Consider the following 26237-nt stretch of genomic DNA (forward strand, 5'->3'; position numbering starts at 1 on the left):
CAAGAACTTAATTCTGAATTTACTAGAAGAAACAAGATACTAAACAGGTGATGGAAGGGCAGATGAAAGCTAGTAAGACCTTGCGCATATTATAGTAGCTGCCGAACCAACTAGACGTGAACTGTAACTTTTGAATCTTAATCAGAGAAGGCCATGCTGCTTGTAATTGCGTGACCTTGGTCGGCACGGTTGAGAACAGACGTTGGGATCCTGGTGGGGTACAATTACATAACGCTGTCACTGCGAGATCTGCCTCTCTATTTTCATGTGTTGAATACAGAACTTCTTGCGGACTGAGCTACCAGCTGCAGCCAATCTAGGAAACATATGATGAAATAAGCTAGCAGCACCAGCCAAGCTTACAATAAACCTAAGAGTGGCTGCTACCAGACCCAGAAAAGGAATACGCAATAGAAGAAACAAGAAATAAAATCGCGTTGTTCTCAGCTTTCAGAGCAGTTTAAAGACCAATGTGACTGGTTGAAAACAAAACAAAAAAACTCTTTCAATGCATCATGCAGACAGGTGACTGAACTGTGTTCTTATTCATTTATAAATGAATCGTTAAAGGTCCCTACATGAAGGGCATGTCAATATCAGGCGTTACATATATCGACAAGCTGCTTTATGACCGATGTACTATGTCATGCGCTTCATATGTTTCTGAAAGTTTGCTCGGCTCAATACAGTATTCTACGTTAACCTTCTTTATAGCGAATATCAAAAAAGGCTTTTAGGCTTGTTGCAGTGATTTTGGCGACCATAATTATGGTCGGTAATTTTTAAGTTGTACCGGTTGATTTGGATCAATTATAGTCTTCATCAGTGTAAGTTGTGAGTGTGGTCTGGGCAAACGTCAGCATGAAAACAGCGAAAAGCAACTCCTGAACTGCGTAATTTTAAAACCTTCTGGTTAACAGGGTGCTTCCAGGGCATGTTTGGGCAACAGCAGCAAAAATTATGCCTTTCGCATAGCATATCATTTCCAACAGAAAATTTACATAAACAGTGCTATAACTGCCTCACGGCAAGCGTGGCCTCTGTATGTTGAACTCAGTAAAGTTTCAGTGGGACATGCATCCCGCAAACACACCTAACAATTCCGAAGCCAGCCGCCACGGTGGCTGACAGGTTATGGCGCTCGGCTGCAGGTCCGAAAGACGCGGGTTCGATCCCGGCCGCGGCGGTCGAATTTCGATGGAGGCGAAATTCGAGAGGCCCGTGTACTGTGCGATGTTGTGCACGTCAAAGAACTCCAGGTGGTCGAAATTTCCGGCCCTTCACTACGGAGTCCCTCATAGCCTGAGTGGCTTTGGACGTTAAATCCCCATAAACTATAAACCATAATTCCGAAGCCACTTTCTGTTCCCGAAAACGTATGACATCACTACGTGTTACATGACGAATAGGTAGCAACAATTTTGTGCCGAAAATCATTCTAGGCTGCTGCGTCCGATTCAGCGGCAAATTATTTTTTTCATTTAGGTATATGTGTGCTACAACAATCTTATATTTCCAAAAAAAAAGATAATGGAGTGGGAGAAGCCTTCCGCCCACCGCAAACTACAAACACAGGGAGAGTTGCGGTAGGAATTAGACAAATATGTGTTGATATGTAAAAAAAAATTCTAGCTGCTTTTCATAATCAGAATCATTATGACACCATTATAATTGTTTTATTCAGAACCTTGACATAATGGAGCAAATTAATCTGCAGGTTAAAGAGAATACAGTGCTATATTGGGCAATATGGCAGTGCATGACAGCAACCGTAACAGAGCCCTACGTCTAGAGCCAGAGTAGCAGAACCGAGTTCTAGTGATTGCTTCCTAGGGGCAAAGACATCAGTAAAGGCACCAATAGTGCATAATTTCAGGGAACAAAATATCTTAGATTCGTCATATTTATTCGAGAAATAAGTGTACAAAAATGTCTGTACCAATTAAGCTACACTGCTAAATTGCAATGGCCCTCTTCTGTCAAAAGGTTAGCGGATTGCAAACAATCTTTCCTTAAATCCTCAGTTTTTATGTAACATAACCTCATTACCTGATAACATTTTGCAGCGTTTTTCACCCGGTGCTGCTTTCTTGAACTGGGTATCGCAAGGCTCAGAGGACTTCTATTTTTGAACCAGCCGAAGCCTGACCGGCTCACACGTGTACCATCTTATACTTCCTACTGTCAGTGTTTTCGGCACATACAAGGCGACCTCTGTGTGATGATGTTTTACCAGTGATGTTTCGATCTAGGAGCCACTTGATGGCATCTATGCATTCACTTCGTACACTCTTGAGTAAGTAAGCCGAAATGATTTCAGAGTATTTATTTATGTCGCTTATATGAATTTTTGTTGCTTATTATCGAAGCCTCCCTTTTTGAGTCGTGCCGAGTGGTATAGGAACAGCATGTAGCTCGCAGAGAAAGTGCGTGAAGACAAAATCCACTGGAACTGCGCGGATTCCGAGCCAAGTGCAAAAGATTTCATTTCAGGTTCGGCACAAGAGGAACGAGGCGTATCCCTCCTTTGTTCGGATAATGTGGCGGATTCATTACCAGTACCACAAAATTGCTGGAAAAGTAGAGGAGGAATCAGCATTTATTGCCACAAGTCGGTCAATAAAAGAGGAAAAACGTATCTCAAGATGCAGCAGAAGCGTTTCTTAAGAGCTGCAGGAAGCTCATGGGGCTTCTGCGGGAATCATGGTAAAACACGTAAAGAAAAAAAGGGATACTCATTTTCGGTTTGCCTATATTTTAACAACGTTTTATGAAGCGATCAGAATCGCATCTTCAAGGGTGGGCATGATGCAGGCACTAAAATGGAAAACAAACAAAGTTGAGGTTATTTGCATACTAACCGTGCGCAGGCCCCCAAGTCGACCTGAGCGGATGTCGACAGTGAGGTACATTTATCATAATTTATATATTCTACCGCTAAACGGGAAAGGTTGTTCTTTGGTCAGTAATGCAGAAGTAGAATCTAATACAAAGCGGCAATTGGTTCTTTGTGTTTGGAAGAGTACTTTTTCTTCTCAGTACCTTTTCTTGCCTCTTCTTGTCAGTAGTGAAAACCTTTTCAGGACAGTTTTGACTTCACGAACACAACCACGTCGAAGGCCACCACATATTTCTGCCGTGAATACAAACGTACGCAACGTTACGTCTCAGTAGAAAAATGTTTCCACGAAGAGGTAATTTTTAAAGGAAGCGGTTGTGCATGAACCTGAAATGCTTCTGGAATATTCAGTTGCGGACAATATCAAAGAGATTAGCGTAAGCTTTGGCGAAATGCGAAATGCGAATGCAGCCGATGGCATGTAGTATCGTCTAGCTGGTAATTAAGATGAATGACTACTGAAGTATTTTTCTACTTCTCTTGCGTTAAAATTGCAATGAAAATTGAAAACAAATTCAACTTACGTATTAGATATTCTTAATTGAATAGCTTCTGTATGGAGCATTAAAGAGAAACAGGAAAAAATATTTTTACTTCAGGTCTCCTCACTCAGGCACAGACACGCCTCTTTAGGTCGTCGCTCCAAAGTTCTCAATCTAACTCTCTGCGTTTGTGTATTTGGCTTTCTACTATATCTATATATTAAGAATCTCTTCTTTTCCTGCTCTATAGAGGTAAAAAAAAGGTAACCTTTCTCATGCGGATATCTTTATTGCTAACTTTCTAATGCCTTCCATGTATATCGCTCTTTGTTTACTGGGGTATCTTTTTGTAGAACGCGTGACAGTTTGGCATCATCCATAGAGCCGCGTGCTTTAAAGACGTCTGCATCTATGCCGCGTGACTAATAGAACGTAGTCAATCGAGGGAAGCCTGCTGCAGAGAAGGTCACCAGAAGCAATATTCTGAAGAAGCTCTTTGAGATAGATGAAAATAGAGAAAGAAATATAGTGTGAAGGTAAGAAAAAAGAATCACTTTTGCGATAATTTTCTGCACCTGCACGCTATTCTCGACTTGTTGCCTCCATGCGGCCACCCATTCATTAAAGCTGGCTTCCAGGAATAGTACATTTTCAGCAGTATGCGCGAAAGAAATTTAGCTGGGACCGGGACTGGTGCATTGGTATTGAATGCATGTCAAATTACTTCACTGTGATTCTCATATTATTAACTTGCCGTTAATGACGATCGCAAGGAACGATGCTGGAAACATGGGGTGGGAGTACAGTGCATTTACATCTGACATATGTGTTAATGAATCAATCGGTAATCTGTTCATTAAGATGAACTTCGCACACTCAAGCACGAATCGGGCTTGGTGCTTTCTATATATGTGTATATCGATGGGTAGTGTTCTGGCACGCAGCAGGCGCTTGTGTATTACAGAGGCACGATAAAACACAAAGGTGTTAAAGACTATATGCTACTCCTCCACAGGCCGATAATTGGCAGTAGAGAACGTAAAATATATGTTTGGCCAATTGCTTGGTGCGTCGACGAAAATAATCTTGTGTACATATTGTTATGCGTAAGTGCTAGAGTGGCTACAATTATAGTATGCTTTTCGTTCTCAGGAGCTCCTGAAGTTAACTTGAATGAAACTGCGGACACAATAAGAAATCTGATATTTTAACTCTACAGATTGGGCTTTTGAGCCATGTGAGAAGTGATCATGTAAGAATTAGGTTACAAAGTTAGCAGCAGCAGTTGATGTGCTTAGAATTGGTGAGACTTGCTCCTTTATTTGGTTTTTTAAAGGTTTCTCAGAATCAGTGCAGGAATAATAATATATCTCACAGCTGAAAAAGTCATAAATATATCCAGTTAATCTAAAATTTTCCAAGAAACGAGAAACACATGATCAAACTGTTGTAAAAGTTGCACTGGGCAAAGATTTTTGTAGAGAGACTTAAGAGTATGAGCAAAAGGTAGGCGATAAGAGATCGAAAAGAAGAAGACGAAATTAGCAAAGGCTCCTTCATTTCGGTTGAAAAATATTTATAGAATAATGACTGATGATTGCTAAAGGACTTGAACTAACAACCTTAATGTGAGTGAACACTTAAAATCGAATAGATAACATGTGATTAGTGGTGTTAAGATCATTTTGAACGGAGGCATTTCGTGTGTTAAGCTGCTTTAATGGCAGTAAAGTGGAGATCACTGAGTTCAAATGTGCCATAATTTATGGATGGAACACTATTGCAGCACGTGTGAGGGCCGCGATGAGTGAAGCATCCACAGGGCGTAACAAACAGAAATAGCATTTAGGCTGAAGCTTTTAGTGGCCTTAATATCAAGCAACAAATTCAAACAGAAATCTCACTGGTACTAGTTTTTGAGACAGGATGGCTGTAGAGGAAACGAGAAGAGCACAAAAATTGGGTGGAAACGAATGGCCTTCAGAAACATTCGCATTTGTGTTCTGTTGTAGTAACTAGAAACGTTGCAGGGGAGGTGGAGGGGAAGCAATATTAGTTTGAGATAATAATAATAATATTTGGTTTTGGGGGGGGGGGGAAAGGAAATGGCGCAGTATCTGTCTCATATATCGTTGGACACCTGAACCGCGCCGTAAGGGAAGAGTAAAGGAGGAAGTGAAAGAAGAAAGGAAGAGAGAGGTGCCGTAGTGGAGGGCTCCGGAATAATTTCGACCACCTGGGTATCTTTAACGTGCACTGACATCGCACAGCACACGGGCGCCTTAGCGTTTTTCCTCCATAAAAACGCAGCCGCCGCGGTCGGGTTGGAACCCGGGAACTCCGGATCAGTAGTCGAGCGCCCTAACTACTGAGCCACTGCGGCGGGTAGTTTGAGATGCATTATTATTCGCGAAGATGGAAGTAAACCTGTGTCGTAATAAATGAACAAAATAAGGCACAAATCCCGGTTTACTTCGATGACGATGCACAAGAGAACAAAAATAAAAGAAATAAAACAGAACGACCGTTCTGCGTATCATGTGCGAATTATGGAGAATTTATGGGTAGTCCAGTAAGGGACAGTCATAAGAGCTGGTGATGCAACGTTCGAGCTAGCAGCGTAGCGCGCCTGTGCCAATAACACTAAACCTCACAAACCACGCGTGCACGTTAAGCCTCCAAATGGCTCTAGGGAGCGCTAATTCACTCGTGCAATATTCACGGAACACCGGCGTGTCGTCTGCCAATTAAGGCGAAATCTGTACATGCGCATATATACACGTAAAAGCACGCTCATTGTGTCGGAAAGAGACGGGGAGAAAGGTTTAAGGGACGATGAAGGGTGAGTTGGGCAGGAGGCCGCGGAGCTTTCGTTCTCCCGTGGCGACGGCAGGGAGCATAAAGGGTGCGATGAGAGGAACGTAGCCGGAGGTGGAAGAGGGAGAGGCAGATAGCGGGCACCGGACGGCAGATGCGGCCTTCCATCCACTAAGCCACATGCGCCGCTGAGCTCCCACCTTGGGCGAGCTTGGCGGCGCAAGCAATTCGCGGCGCTGATACCCGGCCCTGCTGATAGGATGTCCGGCCTGGTTGCGTTATTACCGTCATATTGGCGAGACGCCCGAAGGCTCTTCGCTCGTTTCGGTAGTGCACAGCTGTCGCGTAAAAGTCATCTTTCGCAGCCGCCTTTTGGCGCACTCGTTTTAGCGCTGCAAGCTTCTCTTCGGTCGTCGGGAGGAGAGGAATATAACCCCTCCGTATGATAAAATAAGAAAAGCATGCAAAAGTGAAGCGAAATAAATTCTCGACAAAATGAATTTTTTGGGAGTGGTTTTAGGACTAACGGAACGGAAGTTTTTTTTTTAATAGAGGTTTTTCCTTCAAGTAGAAAAAAAAAGAACCAGCACTGACATAAAATTAATATCTTGTGCCAGTGAGATGCACGCTTGAAAGCGCGGCGCTATTAGCCCAAACCCATCTGAAGTGAATAGTGATTGATTGCACACGTAAGAGTTTTCAGCACACATTTTAAAATCGTCCTTCAAATTGTCCAACATACTAAAAATTGCAGGGTAACTTATTTTTCTATTCTCTGCTGTAAGCATTTGCCCAGCATATGAAGAAGGAGAGAAAGGAGGTAAAAAATAGAAGTTCGGGCTTTCCTATCCGACACGAGGAAAAATATAGGTCTAGGATTCATTGAGGCAGTACACAGAGAAGGAAGATGCATGTAAGTAATCCCTGACGTTAAAAGCACTAACGCAACATGACACTGTAGCATAGTGTCTTTATGGAGCGTTAGAGTTCCTGGCGAGCCGCTAGGGGCAACGATCTTTACAGACACCGAATGATGATTTTCGTCTTTGTCAGATGGCAAGCCCAACGTGTAGTTGAGTGGAAAGGAGAGTTCTTGTCCTTGCGTAGTAACAGGAAGACGTACACGCCAAGTCGAATATATATGCCTCGAATGCAGGTATGTCAGCGATGCGAATGAGAAATGAACAACGGTTTGCAAATAAAACACTGGGCCATATGAGAAAAAGAATGCTGCTTAAAGCCACACTGCAATTCTGAAGACGGAATTTTAGATCATGAGGTGTAGTACCTATAAGTCAGTTAAAAAAAAGAATAAAGACTAGCTCGAGATTCACAATCCTAGCATCAGCCCAGGGACAGGCCGCTTCAAGCCGGCCCCGACATCAGCCCTTGGGACGTATACCAGTACTTTAAGACCGTCGTAGTTGGAATATTTAGTGGCCTCATGAGCACAGAAGCTTTCTGTGGTTGCACACCGCCTCCAAGGAATTGATGCGATGTATTTCGTTCTTTGGTGATGACACTGTGATGAATATTTTGGATTTCAGCCGTCAATTTTCATCGGATACTGGGCGCACTGCTGGTTTAAATGGCTTGGTTGGCCGATTACGGACAAACCGACCTGAAAAAAGCTCGTAAGCGCTGACGAACCCATTTGAAGGAAATATTTTCTACAGGACGCTATGCCATGACCGCTATTATTTAAACATGTCAGGAAAGCTGTTCTTCTTTGTTTATAAACATAGTAACAAGCATTTTGTTTTTATCCGGTGACTGAGTGGATGATCCCTGCTAGGCACTAGGAAGCAAATGTTCATCCCAGATGACTGTTTCAGGCCAGCAATTATTAATGAACATAGAAGGGCAGTCGCTCAGGCACTGAAGGCCACAATCAGGCCTGAAGTGGGCAATAAAGTCGTAGCAGAGGATCGGAGACCGGGAGTAACTGCTGGCAAGTGACTCATTCTATGTGTAATGAAGATACGCATTCGGTCAGAAAATCAAACGTCAGGAATTTCCTCTAACCCTTCAAGCCCTCACCCTTCGGACCTCTTACTGATTGTCGTGAAATAGTACTGTATGAATGACACGGGTATTTGATATATCCTCACAGGCCAGTGGCACCTATGTAATTCACATACTTCATGGAACTGTTTTATAGCAAGCACACTGCCGCCTCAAGCGTCGCCGTTAGTAAAGTGTGTCTGGACAGCTCCATTTCTCAACAGATTGCCCTCGGCCTTATCCCTGCATTTCATGAGCTCCAGAGCAGAATTTTAAAAGTGATTCCTCGTGTACGTAGTCTGTGAAAAGAATTTCAGAGTCTGGACCGGGTTAATTTACGAGTTAGTCTACTGTGTCTTCCTTGAATAATATGGGGAGTAACACAGGTCATTTACATTCTATCTGAAGTCTAGAAACGAAAACATAGAACGGAAACGTGCTCCGTTCTCTGAAAAGGCTGTACGCCCTTAAAATACCGCATAACCTAGTTTTATGATGACCAAAAATTATAGTGTTTGTTGTGACTGAGGGATTGTTTAGCGTTTTAAAAATTAAAATATTTTGGCAGTTTAGCGCTACAGGAAAAAAAAATGCTGGTGAAAATATCGCGAAACCCAACAGAGACAACGTCTGGATTTTGGTCTTCGTGTGACTTTTCTACTGTGCGAAACTAATCCCCGGGAAAAAAGAAACTCAAGAGATATATAAATTAAGGGCAATAGTGGAGTAGAGGTATCTCGAACTACCGTCGCAGTCACTGTGGGAAACTCTAGAAGCAGAATATTTACAGCCGACTCCGGTCCTCGCCGAGCATTGTCCCGCTTTTGAGATAAGGGGGTCTTGTAAACATTGGCCACAATGCATCCATGCTTTCTAACTTGCTCTTTCTGAGCAATCCTGCGAAGAGTTCTTTACTTTCTAGGTGTGCCTGTGTGCAGGCGAAATCCCAATGCTGCTAGCAAGCAAATTTTCTTTTACCTGCTCTGTTCATTTTAACATCTTATTTTCACGTCGCTTGCGCTCATCGTTCCTTGCAAAGGTGCATAGGGGAAAGGGCTTGATTGGGTTGGTGCGACACCATTCGAAATCGGCTATCAGGCAGAAAGCAGAACTCCCAAAAGGCAGAGATAAGGGAGGGGAAAAATGTAAAAGCTTATTTCTACCAGTGGAAGACTGGCGACGAACTGCCGTAAAACTTTCATCAAAGCCGGTCGCCCAGAAACCTCGCACCTCCGCTGTGTTGCTTATCTAATGCGAATGCATTCTTTTTCCGTCTCACTTTCTAGAATAGCTGGTGTAAAGATGCGAAAGGTGGCATAACCAAGTGGGTAAAACTAAAAAAAAAATCTGATGAGAGGTAAAGCCAGGTTGTCGATTTCTGGCTTTATAGGCGACCATTTTGCTGCACCCCGAACGCGCACAAAACAGGAAAAACTGATCACAAAGGAGATAAAAGGTGCACGTCAATACAGAAGGGAGAGGTGGGTGATTGGAGGAGGAACTAACACTTTTTTGACGGGCCCGGGACTCCGACCCGCAGGAATGGCTGCCGAAAGCCGTGACTGGCGAGATATGGGCGACGACATTGGTAACTGTAATTCCCAGGGCTTTCACCAGGGCACAATAAGGCCCGCCACGTAATGGAGCCGCCTCTTTTTACGTTCGCCGTAGAGCCGAGGTTACAATCAATGCGTCCCGAGATAGGAAGCAAACAGCCTGGCCCGCAGTCATCACAGCGAACTCAGTACAGGTTTTCTGCTTTTTGGATACATTGTGCTCTTGTGCGTAAAGCAATATAAAATATCAAGGTAAATACCAAAGTAATATAAAATACCAATAAACGAAAGTAAAGCAATACATAAAGATCGGTTGCAGTACTATATTCCTCGGTTTGAGAAGAAGGTCGTTACTACGGTCTACACGCTTGGTTTAAAAGCAACAAAATAGAATAAAATTGCACCGTATTGAATTTTCAAGATCTGGTTTAACCCGCAACGGTTAATATCCTCGGCATGCACGTTACACATTTAGCTGTGGTTTGTTCCTACTTACATCTTTTCAATATTTTTATTTTTTCAATTTTTTTTCACCTTTTCGATCCTACGAATACTCACTGCCTACCGCAGCCTTTTTGCAAACCACGCTGGTTTCGCGGAATTTTTTTTACTTTCGTATTTGTTCATTACTTCCTTTCAAAACTCCCCTCCTTTTTCTTCATTTTTTTTTCTTTTCTGCCTCTTTCCCTTTCTTCAGTCTTTAATTTTGTGCAAAATATCTGCTGCTCTGTTCTTAATGAACGATACTTTGAGGCCAAAATAGTGGAGCTGTGTCCCTAATAAGCGTCCAATTTTTCTGCGTAGTACATTAGCAGAACACCACCGACACGGCTTAAAACACGAGGACAGGACGAACACACGGACACAGCACTGATGCCCTTGTGCTCGTCTTGCTGTCGTGTTTTGCGCTGCGTCGGTAATGTCCAACCAAGCTTCCACTTGGTCTACATTAGCAGAAGCCGGGGAGGTTTCTCTTCACACCTGTATATTTGCATGTATGCCGAAGCGTCAAGCGCACTGTTCTTTCACCACGTCTCTTTTAAATATATATAAACCACGTCACAGCTGTATTCTAACGTACTAATCCGCTGACAATGCTATTGTGAAAAGCCTCTTTCAAACTAAAAATCCAATTAAAAAAAATTGCGAAACTCTAAGGTGAAAAACCCTGTATATATGCACGGTTTTTCAGGAAGGACGATCATTAATTTTTAATAGCAGGGTTTTTTAAGTAAAGATCATCTTTCTGTGGCATTGTAATACATGTGCTTGCGGACGTAACAAAAGGCTAATCATGAAAGTGATTAACTAAATTTTAATAGTTAACGTTTTAACTATTGCCGATAGGAAAGCCATATCAGCTTTAAAAAAAATAAAATGGGATTACCCTGGCAATATTTTGCTATTTGGCTGCTTGGACTAGTTATATGCATAGGAGAAGCTGCCTTGCCTGCATGCTTCTAGAAACCGCATGCATTTCAGCATGATGTAGCCAGAAATAGTTGAAAGTATTCGCGTTTTCGAAATGCTAAAAACTGATATGGCTAATATTGCCCGCCTGCTAGAAATCTCCAGTTGCAATCAGGTGCGTATTGCTAATTGCTACAAAGTTGATTATTAGCCTTAGTTAACCAATTTACTACTTAAAATGATGAACCTCTTTTTTGACGACCGCCAGCATTGCAACTGGTATGCCACGCAAAGCTTCTCTTTACCTCAAAAATCCTATTTTTAAAAATAGGTGATTGGCTTCTCTGAAACACCTGATATAAACCAGCACTATTCCCAGCACCATTATCAAAACTAGCAACGGACCCTATCAACTCGGTAGTAAATGGAAAATCTACTGGTACCAGAGCTAAAATATATTACAGGTTCTCGAGCAAGTTGCCGAAATATCAGGATGGATTGACGTGAAAAATAGGGATTGCAAAGTGTAAAATGATTAGAATTGACCATCACTTCGCATGGTACGATGATCGCTTGCGGAACGCCAACTCCTCCAAGGATTTAAAGGTAATTTTAGGAGCGAAGTTTTACACTGAACCTTCGAGTTTACGCATAGATAGGTTAAATAACTCACAAGAAGATCCGGGAGGCGTGCGGGCGTGTGCGGCGCAATTGTAAACACTGAAACAGCGCTTGCTTCATAGCTACGCTGCAGCTACGAAAAACAGCTGCTGCCGCCGTAATTAAGAGATGTGAATTTCTGCTGCTCCGGTCCGAACTGCTTGATGATCCTAAGCCGGTCACCGATGCTGTTGCTTGCTCCCAAAAGGATGGATGTAGTGAAAGTGGTATTGCCTTGATAAGACACCTCAAAGCTGTGCTTCTGAGGACGAACAAGCCCGAAAATCTCAGCTACGCTTGGACAGAATAGGAAGATGTTATGTGAAAAGCTGACTTTCACAAAAAAAAGGGGAGGCACGAAAAGGCTGGAGCCTTTGAGCACAGAGGTATTAGGAGTGACATGCTACAGGTGTGGCAGAGCTGGTCATATCGCCCATTTCTGTCGATCAAGAGCGCAAGAAAGAGAGCAGCAGTGACGGTCCCGTAACTCCAGACAAGCTACAGAGCAGGCGATGGGATGCGCTTGGTGTTCTCGAAGACAGCGTGTCCTACATGGTGACTTCAGGCATGATGACTTTCATCATAGCAAATCGCCAAGTCTGATATGCGGTGCCTTGTTCGAAGATGGCGGCTCAGGAACATGCAACAGAGAGCTCAGTTCTCATGAGACAACTGAGTTCTATGAGAAAGGCTCATCGTTGCACGAATATTTGTTGTATTTTTAGGTTGCCCAAACCTAAAAAATGTCTACAGGAACTGACAAACTTTATCTGCCATACATCGCACCGGGGGATTCCACAGGAGCATCTCTCGAATCCAGATGCGATACTACCCAGTTAAAGACTTTCCCAGAAGATAAAGTCACAAAGTACATAGTACTCGCGTTCGACAGCTGCTTGTCTGTCGTTATAGAAGACAAAAATTCTCCGCCAACACTGCCTCAGTGTTGGCGGTACAGCGTTAGCGACGGGAGCTTCAAATGTTCATATCGGTGTGCTCAGCAAACGCCGAGAAAACCAAATCCAAACAGTCGCGGATCTTCCTTTTTCGGGAACATCCCTTCTAAGATACAAGCAGCGCTAGCTACCTCATGTATTTGCAATACTATTGTAGTTTACAGCCACCTTCGCTACATCCCTTATATTTCCGCGTTGTATCAGCTAATAATTTCTTTAAATGTGCACAGCACAACACGATGAATCGTTTGACATTATCCGGAACCCCTGCGACAAACGGTTCTGCGGTAATGAGAGTCTGAATTTCGTCGGCATGCACGGTTTGTTGGCTGAAAGGACTTCGTTACGAATCCCACACGTATTTTGGGCTTCATCTCAATTAGTAGTTTTACCCTCAGGAACATGACAGGTCATTTGACACCACTTTGAACATTCAGCATCAAGCGGGTAGCCCCCACGTTTTATGCGAATGGTGGTTCCGGGAGGTCTCCCACTTCGGTGACTCCTCTATTGGCACATATATAACAGATCAAAAGTATAAATAACAAATGAGGCACTACACGCCCACTGTTGCTCTGTGATATATTGTGGTCACGTAGTTATAAATTTGGTTAAGTTGACCTTCATTCCAGACTGACACGTCCTTGACAAACGTAAGTAGTAAGTGTTAGCGCTCTTAAAACTTCACGGATACTCATTGCTCGGATTCTGTTGAAGATGATGCCGGTACGGTTAATATCACTGAAGAACAAAGAGATTGGGTTTCTATTTCGGAGAAGGAGAATTCCGAAGGTGTAGGTAGCTTCCCTTGTTTTCACGCTGAGATTTCTGATTCCGATGACATCATCTAGATCTCTCAGTCTACAATACATGACCTGGCCCGCTGTCTGGCAGTGGAACTTTCATGATTTCTGGAGCTGTAGTGTTGCAATAGCTACAAGCAACAAGTGCGAATGACGAGTCCAGTAGCGTTGCAGAACTGCTGGGCACGAATAGGGTGAAATGCACAGGTGAGGCCACTGAACTTATCCACTGCAATAAATACAGAAGTCCAGGTTAATCTGAAGATGTCACCGGGCTCACAAAGAATTCTATTCAGCCCCTGCGGGGAGTGAACGCCACTTTATTCACGTACGTTTGTCAAACCGACAAAGCTAAGCTGAAGACTCCGACCTTCAGTTTGTCATGCCACAAGAGTGATGTTTTCGTTTGGCAGAAATGTATTTTTCCGAAGCAAAGTCCCTCCGTTTGATGCGTCAATCTGTGGTGCGAAACAGATTCTGTTTGAAGGTTTAAATGGCGAACCGTGCGCAAAGAGAAAGGGGGGCTTGGTCTTTTGCAATTACTTGACAGTACCCGATAGTTTATTGAACCGAATGTTGTGCTGGCGCAATGATCTCATGATCTGGGACGGGATTACCTGAGGCAACAGTGGCCGTCTGATGGACTATCTGCATTTGGATTCGGGCTGCGGGAGTCGCTTGATTGAAACTTAGTTCTTGTTTCTTGCTGTGCTTGTTTTCTAATTTAGTTTGCATTTCAGGAAGTTGTGCGTGTGTTTCTGAGGTTTTATGATGTGCACATTGGTACTTATGTTGAGCTATAAACTGATATGTCTCAAACATTTTTCGTTTTTTTGCAACTGTTAAGGGATTAGAGTTATGTTCTGTATAGTGCATATGTTGTCACCCGAGACTCTCTCTGCGGTCCCTTCGATATTTTTCATTAAGTAATGAAACCTCTTGTGTGGTTGGACCGAGTGCTATGCGCCTGAAGACGACCAGGAAGATGTTCCTTATGATGACGTGTCTCTAAAGAAATAGCAGTGCGCATGAATTTGGAGACGTTGTGAAGAAAAGGAATAGATTGAAACCGAACTTATGAGGCGGTGCGCAGTCGTGCTGAGAAGACGTGTAGCAGATGCAACCATGGAGACCGAGGTCCAATAAAAAGATGTAATGCCCGCTACGGCCGGACATTCCTAAGCACGCAACTGAGTGGCGAAACTGAAGGGGAGCTACATACCAACTTCCACTACACTGAGCCGTTTAAAGTGCCAATTCATCTCAAATTCCTTCATATATATTTTCCAAAAACCTCATTCTTCACAGTGTGCTATGGCAATCCTCCACACTGCACACTGCTAAGAAACGTTTTGAAATGAACAGCAGTTGGTACTCTCCGCTCTGAGAGCAGAAGTTAACACAAGCTCCGTGGCCTGTAACCTCGCTGCTGAAGCGAATGCTTCACTGACGCCGAAGAGAGAACTTTTTCCCGCAGCTGTTCCGGCGCATCCTTGATGCTTCCGAAACGAAGCTGGAGCCGTGAGTTTTGCATCAACATGCACTGACTCTCAGTTTCCCTTATCGCCTATGCAAACCATAGTTCTTGTACCTATAAAAACAGTGAAAATTTAGTATCGGGGTTTGAAAGGCTAGCTTTCCTAGTTACGCACAGAGGTGGTCAAAAGTCTCTAGAGCGCAGTGTTCGCTGCTCAGTCTATGCAGGGGTTGAGCGCCTACCGCAGTCAAGATGATCTTAAGCTCAGGAAGGTTAGAATGAAGTTAGTTTGTGTCATCCTGTAGAGCTTTCCATCTATAGAGGTAGGCCTTCTTTGTCCTACTTTCTGGATCAGCAGCAAAGCACGAACTGGAAGACATTTAGCTAAGTGTGTACTAATCAATGGACGACTGCAAGTCTGGAAGACATTTAGCTAAGTGTGTACTAATCAATGGACGACTGCAAGTGTGAAAACGTTTGCCTCACAAGATTTGTAACTGACGGAGAATTCTGAAATTTTGACCTTCCCATGGTGCATCCGTGAATATTTAAAAATATCCCATTTATAGACGACAACGTGAGGCAATGATATTTCGCTGGTATCAATGCACGTCAATGTTGAAACAGGATTACAATATTGCTAAAATCATCAAATCTACAAGCCACCGTGGTGGTTCAGTGGTTATGGTGCTCAGATGCTGACCCAAAGGACGCGGACTCAAGGCGAAATGCTTAAGGATTGTGTACTGTGCTATTTTAGTGCAGGTTACAGAACCACAGGTGGTCAAAATTTCCAAAGTCCAGCACTGTGGCGTCCCTCATAGCATGGGTCGGTTTGAGTCAAACCATATAAAAACAAAGCAAATCTATGTCTGCGCACTGAAAGTAACGCAGTTTGTAACGCGCATAAACGAAACACGTCACGCCGTTTTATACATTGCTGGAGCTTGGGTATTCTGCTGACCTCAGTGATTTCCGCACCCATCAATAAACCACTAAAACAGCGCACCATTCATTCTGAACTCTCTCTCTCGGCTCCTAAAACTTACAATGTGGTGCGTTTTTATGGAGGAAAAACGCTAAGGCGCCCGTGTGCTGTGCGATGTCAGTGCACGTTAAAGATCCCCAGGTGGTCGAAATTATTCCGGAGCCCTCCACTACGGCACCTCTTCTTCCTTTCTTATTTCACTCCCTCCTTTATCCCTTCCTTACGGCGCGGTTCAGGTGTCCAACAATATATGAGACAGATACTGCGCCATTTCCTTTCCCCCAAAAATCAATTATTATTATTATGGTACGTCGGTCGAGAAAGAATGCGTCGAACAAGAAGGAAGGAGGGCTGAAATTGTTAATATACGCGTCCTTCCAGAACGTTCGCTCAAAACAAGAGTCCAAAGTCTTCTAGGCAGTTAAAAAGGGTGCGTGGTGAATCACAATGCGCCTTCTCATACATGGAGGGTCGACAAATTATCGCGATATTTTTCTCGTCCTGCTGATTATTGCTTTTTTTGTCGCGTCAGTAAGCTCCGCTGAATCTGTGTGAGCAAAGACAAGACACTCAGGAACAGGCGAACGAGTCTCCTAAGGTAGAGAGGAGAGATGCCGGGTTGTAGAGCAGAAAAAGAATTAGAAATAAGCAGATCACTTTCGAAATTGGCTTCGTTCCCCGTACTGCACCGCTGAGCGAAGCCTCGGGCGCTTTAGCAGCTAGAAATACAGAGTGAATCTGGTGCGATGGCCCATTCACCTTCGTCAGCAGAGTGCGACCAATCTAATGGAGTTTAGGTCCCCGCCGAGAGATCGGCACAACGTCGGCACGACTTCCTCATGGCGCTGCCTTTACGGTATCGATTTCCCTTCACCGTCCACGCCAGAGGAGCCAGAAGCTTACTGTGCATGCACGTATTTTCAGGAACACCAATGCACCCTTTTCGAAAACTGACTTTAACTGGCATTGTTAATTTAAATGTTTCTACAACCTGATATATAAGCGCTTGTGATAAGCATTTTAACGCCATAGCGTGCAAGACACCGTCTGGGTTCGGTGTTGTCGGCGTTGTGAACGAAAAATCACGAGCATGGATCTGGCAGGTGTTCCCTAGAGAGCAACCCATGAGGCAGGTGGTCGACCTAGTCACGTGACATTGCGCCGTCATCACAATCGGCCCATCGAATAGTGAGCAAAGTTCCCATCATTGCAGGTGGCAGTTATATTAATGATTTATCGCTTGGGAAGAGCTACCTGTGCCGCACAAGGCTCCCCGATGGAAGCACCTTTCATTAAAGGGCTGTGTGGCGCATCGCTTAACCACCGCACGACTGCGCTAGCGGCGGCTTGAGAACAACCAGGGATATATGAATGTTAATTACAGAATGACCGTCTGAATATATGGGACTAAACCCAATACACTATTATGACATACCCTTCAGGCGGAGCCTTAGTGTCCCCTCCAATTTTTTGTGTGTGCGCTTGTATTAAATGCGCGCTTAAAACCAGAAATGAGTGTGATATACTTACGTTTATTATGTGTGCAGTATATTATGTGCCCAATATGTCTCTGCAAACATTTTCGAAAATTCCAGAAAATAAGTGTTTCTAAATAGAAAGAAAGCCTTTCCATCAACACACTGTCAGCAGTGGCAGGTGTAAGTTACTAAAATGCCATTCACATTAGGTAGCTAAACACCGAAGATTGCCTAAATGTGTTTTAATGAACAAGTCGGTTCGTTCCTGCGAATAAAGTGTTCGAAGCCATGGACAACACGATGCAAGTTCAGTTTTTGTAATGAAGAAAACGTAGTTCTCCAAAGCTTTGTGGAGTGAGAAATTCTGGATATTTCTTCCGCACGCACTAAAAACTGACTGCATGAGCCGGGACAAGAATTTCGGTCCAATCACTGCGTCTACTGATGACGTTTTGCACTGCCTAACGCGCTTAAGCTGCACTGCGAGCGCTTATATACTACATCATGAACACTATATCGCAGCGCTCGCACTAGGCCAGCTGCGAACATACTATTTTGCTCGAGGATGGTAGCCATCGAAATAGCGCTCACGCACTAGAAATTCCGGAACCCTACATTACGGCGTACCTCACTGCCGTGACTTTACATACTCTAGTGTAATTCGCAATACACACGGAAAATAACAAAAATAACAATTCACACATACCGAGTCGGCAGTTGCTAGTGATGAGTTTTTCTGCTTCAAAATTGAGTGGAGAGTTTGCGATGCTGGACTGGGTCCCAAGGCTCTGCTCTTGTTTGAGTGGAGTTTTTGCGATGCTGGACTGGGTTCCAAGGCTCTGATCTCGTTGCCTTGGCGGCGTACAAAATTTCGCGGTTCAGTTACGCGTCCCAACGATCTTATGTCTTTAATTCCCTACGGCTCTTTTCGCGCAACATTTCTCCACGAATTAAGTGACTCGGTCGGCGAAGCACCGCGCAGGCAATTAGGAATCGACGAGACGTTCACCTTCTCGCCAGCCTGCGACCGTTTCCAAGACGTCAAAACCGCAGAAGAACCCGGCATCCGCGACGTTCGACAGCAGCGCCACCGCTATTGCCATCGCCCTTTTGCTGCGAGGAAAGGCAGCGGCTAGACAAATATCGACGCAGCGCGCTCCGATTCCGGTCGAAATTATTCCATGGACGTGTGCGCTGAGGAGAAAGAGGCTCAGGAGCGTTGTAACAGGGCTTGGGTGGCTGTCGCAATTAAGGACGGGCAGTTTGTCGAAGCGGTGCCGGCTGAATCAGCGACACGCCGAGCCGATTTTCATCTGTGGATTTCCGGCCAACAACTGTAAACGTTGCCTGAGCCATACTGATTTTGAAAGTTATATCTCGCGTTAAGCCACCTTACTGGAGGACGAACGCTGCGGCAGCTGCTAAAATGGCGATATGTTGCTTGCGCCCTGGAGGGGCTCTAAAGCGTCGTGTTCGAGGCGACGCGCCAACGAGGCTGGGCACCATTTTTGAGAAGAAAAAAAGCAAGGTATACTGAAAAAGAAGCGAAAAAAACAACCACGGTTCGGTCTTCATCGATGCCTCTTGCAAAGTGAAGCGCAGGATGCGTCGGCTTCACTCTTTGTCGAGGATCGTAGGCTTTTCCGGCGCACCTTGGAGCATTTCGCTCTTACCGGGAACAGTCGCTGCTGATGACAGCTGCAGTGCATGTGTATGTTTAGGTGTAGCCACTGGCGCCTGAAGTGACTGCGAGCATCTAGATAGAATTTCTGACTAACTGTACTTCAAAATGAAAGGGGGAAAAGAAAAATGAGCAGTTCTTCCGCGCATCTTGTTGCTTGGCTTAGGTGCCAAATTTCTCGTACATATCGCAGATTTAAAGTTGTTCAAATTGAGCTCCTTTTCATGAAAACCTTCGGTCTGACCTGTGAGTCCTGAACTTTAGCATCAAGCATATGGGGCGCTCCAAGCAGCTCTGATGCACAATTAATATGCGGAATGTTTGATTCATCGTAATTTTATATAGCGGCTACACCGTAAATGGCCGGACGTATCTGAGATGTGGGCCTTAAAAATTACGGTCAAAATGCCGTTAATAGTATTCTCAATACTAGCAATTGTTTATGGCGAGCTTTGCGTGGTGAACTCGCCGCATTTGCTGTCTTGAGTGTTACGCGACCTCTTTCACAGTAGCTGCGACCTCCTGCCGGATTATCTGAACACTTACGTCTTACATGGGCTATGCCATAGAGCGACTCATCTCTTATGGCTTATGACTTATGGCGTAGAGGGTTTATTGTAAGCTTGCCTAGATAGGCTAAAGTTATGCTTCTTACATGTGCGCATGTGAAGAGATATTACACAGTGATTTTAGGCTGTGCTTTTGGTAGAGTTCAGAGATGCGAGCGTACGTGAGATAAGTGGGATGTCTGGCCAAGTGCCCATATGATTGCCTTGTTAGCCGTCTCACATGAACGGCGTGTTCCTTGGAAGGCACTGGCGACTATAAATCTGTTGACAATGCATCACAGTTCTTCGAACTCACGGCCTCTGGTGCATTGTTCTGCGTCTCTTTCTTGCTATCTTCTCGTCCGTACCACCCCAAGCCCCGACCTCGTTAACGCAGAAGCACGCCAGCTACATTTGTGCTTAACCGCTACCACGAAACCTTTCTTTTCATTTGTTGCTTCTCTATGGGTAATGCCCTGCTATCAATCGTTAGGCCTCTCGGAGACTAACTTTAATATGCTGAGCTGTTGTGGCAGCAGGCGCTAATTTCAGGCGCTTCTAACTGCGGTGGACGGTCTAGGTAAGACCAGCAGCAAGATTTGAGAAGACGCGTACGGAAACGCCAACTATATTTTCACCGTCGCATTACTGGCACAATCGACGCGCGCCTCTTCCCAATTTAGGTCTGCACGAACGGCATGCGAAGAAAGAAGTCAGACCCCTTTCCTATAGTTGTCCCTTGATAGTTTGAAATAAATTCTCTGGGTCAAGCGAGGCGATACGAGGCTTCACAGTCTAGAACTGGAGAGAAATAAAACGTGGCTGCTATTCCGTAGTGTTCCGGCGAAGTTTGTGTTAGGTCGCTCTGGAGGATGACCCAGAAGGTTCGGTTTAGTGCTTCGGGGTAATGCGGCATTTCGCGCTAAGGAAACTTTCCTTTCTGGGTGGTTTTCTCGGAAAGAGTTTAACGTTTAGTTGGTTCGTTGGTATGTTTGTTGTTCTTTTAAGTCTTGAGATTCTCGCCGCAAATAGAGTGTCAGTCAGGTGCAAACTGAAAAGAATGCAAGAGATGTAGCACAAACTAATCAGGAACATTCCTATCAGTTTGCCTTCAGTTTGTTTTTTTGGTTCAAGGTAGTGGAGGCCACAGTACCAGGGGTAATTTATTCGTGCTTTTTAACAGTATTTCTGTGCTGTGGCTGCTCAGTTTGTGGAAAATGCATGCGCTGTATGTATTTGCATCCGACAATGACTACTTGCAACAAAATAAAACAACGCCTGTTGTAGCTGCAGAAAACCAACTAGCCCAGCTTGACGCTTTCGCCCCAAATAACACCAATACAAAGGGTAAAAAAGTAAACTAATAAGGCAAACAAATCGTCTATCTTCCCCTCATAACGGTTGTCAAATATTCCGTGAGGATTTTTTTTTTGCACATATGTTGCAGTGGAAGAGAATTGGCTCTACCTGGTTATTCCGGTGGGGAAATGTCCATGAAGAAGTTACAAAGCCCCTTCATTTTAACCCAGCGTACTACTATTGGTTATGTCTCAAACCATGGTTTTTGATCATATTACCGATAATATTTGATGGTAAGGGTGTTGCTGCACACTCGGAGCAGATTGTGCACATATATTTGCGGTTTGGGCTTGTTGTTTTTGTTGCATGACTAGACTGACCTGCCCCGTTAGCATCTGTGGTCATTCTCTTCTTTTCGCGCTGCTTCCTCTAGAGGTGCCTACAATGGGTGGTGTGCGGACAGTTGTTCTTCAGATAAACACTGCCAAAAAACTAATATACACATTCAGCCCCGTTGTAAACGACGTCTTCAAAAATGCAACAAACGAGTGCGACATACCCGCCCCCTTATTGGTGACCAGCAGCCAGCCTGGATATTCACACTGCTTCTGAAGACAAAGCAAATTCTTCGGCAGCTCAAAAACACAAATGTTTCTCGACGTGTAGTCGCCCTACCACGCTGCCTCCCCTGTGCCGGGAAGGTAGCACTTCTGAGCATTCGATTCGAGATGGCCCTGATTCTTGCATTTCCTAGTCGTTATCCTCATTCTAAAACAGCGCCAATAAGACAAGGACGAAGGAAACGTACAACACCAGCGCTTCATATTTGCCTTGTTTGGGCTGTTTTAGAATGAGTACCTACCAATTATCCCAGACTTCTACTTTGTCATTACTCTCATTCACTTGCCCTGGATGCATTGAGAGCGTTTGCAGTGATTTAGAAATCATCGTTTATACCTTGTTCTCACTTTTTCAGTTTCCTGGTTTGGGTTAGTTGGTGCACATGTGCAAAAATCGGTGTATACGTGTTTTGATTCATTATTTATCATCTATACTGGCCACCATGTGTTTTTCGACCCTCCTGCACTGCGACCAAAAGAGTGGTACACATGGCATCGATAGGTTTCTCCATCAACGGACCGGACCCGTATGGAGCTTGCACACAAGACTCAATCACGGCTTGCTCATCGAAGTTCTTCATTCAGCCAATCTCTTGTCGTTCGCACTGCACCATACATTTGTCAACCCCAGTAACTTTCAACGTGCTGAAACAAGGGGAGACCTGAATTATATAGGCTAGACGCAGCTCAGAAGGACCAGAACAATGTATAAAGAGTAAATGTAGGCAACGCTAACATGACTGAGTGGGACGGCTGACATAATTTGAGAGTACTTAGAACACAGAATTCGAAGGGCTCAAAGCATTATGAGGCGTTAAAGTCAACTCTTGGTTAGGCTGCTGTGAAGAGGCAAGGATCGCATTATAGGCTCGGTACAATTTGCCATTTAGTAGATAGTGAGAACAAGTATAGCCTAACCATGTTGATGAATGATTCTGATGCTGAAAAATGCGCTCTCATGACGCTATGCTGGCACACACAAAGTTCGAAGGCTGTGTCCACGTAAAGACTGCATTTCTGAGTCCGTAATCAGCGTCAAGGCAGATCGCCAAGCCTTTCCGTTTGCATCTCGCAAATGCAAATGCTTCACTGTAGACAAGTGCCACAAAATCATAAATATCGTCTTCCATTCTCAAAGTTACAAATACTTAAGGACATACAAGAAACATATCTACTGCATCATAATCAATATCATCATCAGCCTGACTATACCCACTGCATCGCAAATGCCTCTGAAATGCCTTTCTAATTAACCCTGTCCTTTGCCAGCTGGGCCCACCGTATGCCCGCAAATTACATTAACCCGTGTTTGTTCCCTCACCCACTTCTCCCGCTTCCGGTCTCTTGACGTTGCGCCATCATTTTCCTTTCCATAGTTCGCTGCGTTGTCCTTAACATAAGGTGGACCCTTTTGTAGCGATATCTACATTAGGCTAGCACTTCAAGCCTTCATCGTGGCACCCCTTGAGCTGCGTGGCCGCCCTTGGGCTGCGTGGCGGGTCCGTGGCTGGTCACGTGGTTGGTCACGTGGTGCGGAGCAGCTGCCGCTGAGCAGCTGAGAGTGAATCCACGTCCAGGGACGAAGATGAAGGAACGCCAAGCGAAACGGAGCAGGCTGAAGACTGACTTTGCAATTTGACTGAGCGAGTTCCACTCGGCTAGGTGCAGCTACCACGTCACTCCAGGTTTAACCAGAGCTAAACCACAGCTTTTTTTTTTTGCTAGCCTCCACTTTACTGCCCCATAGGTGAGTACCGGTAAGATGCAGGTGTATACTTTTATCTTGATGAATATTTTCAAACAGCCATTCATGATTTGAGAGAACCTGCCATACGCGCTCCACCCCATTCTTATTCTTCTTGTTATTTCCTTCTCATGATTCGAATCTGAGGTTGCTACCCGCCCTAAGTAGAATTATTCCCTTACCGCTTCCTGCATGTCGCTACCCATTCTGAACTGCTGCTCCTTTGCTACACAATTGAACATTAAATTGGTTTTCTGCCAGTTATTTTTTAGACACACCGTTCTGATCTGCCTGTCTGACTCAATAATCATAGTTTTCAGCTCAATTCCTGAGTGACTTAGCAAGACAATGTCGTCTGCGAAACGAACATTAGTTAGGTATTCTTCATTAAACCTTATCCCTAAATGTTTCTAATCCACACCATGGAACACCTCCTGTAAACAGACGGTAAATAGCATTGGCGAGATCGTGTCTCATTCCCTGACACCCTACAGCATATAGTGATGCAAAAGAGAAGGGCAATGAATCTAAGTGCTAAAAATTTCCTAGGCGATATTTAGTTCTCTATAAAGGTCCAGTGTAACCTGATATCCCGCATTATTATCCAGGTGGGTCTAAGAAAAAATTTGAAGCGAGAAAAAATTAGGCTAGCTGCAGCCGGAATCACTCTACCTAGCACTTGTTTTTTTTCTTGAGAGGCGGAAGCTGGGATTTGTACATCCTTAGCGTTTATAAAGGCAACCATACCAGTTTTTATGCCTGGTGGAGCCTATCGCAATCTCACATTCTACTGACAATGTAATACCCGATTCCTCCATACAGTTGCGCTTACACTATGACACCAGGAAAGTTCCGCTTTTTGATTTAAGAAAAGAAATGGGTACATAGGCATTCGTATTACGAGTAGTCTCATATTGCCTTGAAGAACGATGAAGTAAAGGGAGAAGCTGTAATAAAAAATTGTCGCATTGAAAACAAAATGAATGCAACAGAAGATGTTCTATTTAGTAATAAAGCCCAAAACGCCACAGCAAAAGTGACTCTAGCCGCCTCATTCTCCGTCTTCTAGACCGGGTCCTAACGACTTTGGGATAATCTACATCGAAAATAGCATGGTGGCCGCATATTTAGCTATAGCAGGGGCGGCCGCGATGTGTTTGCAAAGCGTGACTGATGATCAACGCATTATTAGTTTCACTTCAACGCGCACGAAATGAGCAGCCACGAAAAAAAACAGTTCTACCTGATATAGAAACTTTCCTCCTTTACTTGCCTGACTCCTGCTCACCCTTTCCATTCGTTTATTTGTTTTTTTGCCTTGCCACTCTATATTTTCTTTTCTTACTTCTTGCACTGAACTGTGACCGGCAGATTTTGTCCTTGCATTATTTCTCGGCCTCTTTTCCTGCACTGGTTAGTATTTTGAGACTCGCACTATATTCACCCGCAGGGTGGTTTTGAAAGTAAGAAAAATATTTCGAGGAGGGAAGACAGTGTATGTAATGCATGTTGAATAGCTAAGTTGGCCCCCGAGATTGAACTAATGGTGCTGAGAAATACAGCGTGTTTTTTAGCTTTGCCAGTGGGCGGCGTCGTTGGCGTTGTGTTTCGAAAAAGACCACGAACGTAGAGGCTTATGATCAATAGCCCTTTCAGCATTTTTTATAGCACTGTTCTGCGTTCAGAACCAATAAAGAAGTGATTAAAATTACCAAGTGTTTAAGTTCTGGAGGTGGAACGAGGCTCCATAAGTGCATTATTAATCAACTATCCCTGAAATTTGCTTTTTTGTTTAAGTTCTGCTGCGTAACGTGGTTAACTCGGCAATTCTTGGGCTGTTTGTTGTTTTTTTATGCTATTATAGTTTTGTTTTATTTACTTTTAAAAAAATATTATACTTACAGTCTTTACGGCAGCCGCCGGGATTACGACAACGATCATGTTCACGTGTCTGGTGCTGGCCATCGACTATTTCACTGGAAGTTGATAGGCCACGCAGTTTATTCGGCGACGAGGGCTCTAGATAAGACCTTTCACTGTAATATCTAATTGAGCCGTATGTGGAGAAACAAAATTTAGCGTGAAAACATCAGGACGTGAATTCACAGACACAAAATGAGTGTCAATCCCTCATTTTTACTTTGTAAGAACAAAACACAAACAACCGCCGATTTCTCATTATATCTATATAGAGCCTCCAGCAATGCACGGCACCGGCAGTGGCTGTGCACTTGCTTATGTTTAAACTCTATAAAATGCACCTTCGAAATCTATGAAAAATATACATTCAGCATCGTACTTCGAAAGCTAGAAAACCTTGTTATTAGATTAAACTGTGTCTGTTGTAAAATAGCTCCTTGTGGAAATTAACCTCCCTTTATAGTTCATTGAAGTCTGGCGCTACTACCCTACTCTTAGGAATTTCTGCATTAAAGATCGCGTACACAAGGAATAATGTGCTTCTCTGTAGCGTCAGTGAAGAATACTGCCATTCTCGGTTTACTTGTGGGATGATGAACAGAGAACTTGTTTTTTGGCATGGTTTACTCAAAAAAGCGTACTGACGCTAAAAGACGAAGACAACACACAAAAGACAAGACTGGCGCCTGTGTGTTGTCTCTGTCTTTTAGTGTCATTACGCTTTTTGCGTAAACCGTGTCATGATACCACTAACTAGCCCAAATCAAAGTGTTGTTGATTTTTGGTTTATGGTATATGGGGGTTTAACGTCCAAAAGCGACTAAGGCAATGAGAGACGCCGTAGTGAAGGGCTCCGGAAATTTCGACCACCTGGGGATCTTTAACGTGCACTGAC

At 44.1% G+C, this 26237-nt stretch overlaps 1 protein-coding gene across 1 annotated transcript in view; it reads left to right on the plus strand.

Moving 5' to 3' along the window:
* LOC144130428 (cell adhesion molecule Dscam1-like) overlaps positions 1-26237 on the plus strand; it is a 207113-nt gene that overhangs the window by 2448 nt on the left and 178428 nt on the right. The window lies entirely within an intron of this gene.

Source organism: Amblyomma americanum, chromosome 4 (assembly GCF_052857255.1).
Source record: "Amblyomma americanum isolate KBUSLIRL-KWMA chromosome 4, ASM5285725v1, whole genome shotgun sequence".
In the NCBI taxonomy this organism is placed as follows: domain Eukaryota; kingdom Metazoa; phylum Arthropoda; class Arachnida; order Ixodida; family Ixodidae; genus Amblyomma; species Amblyomma americanum.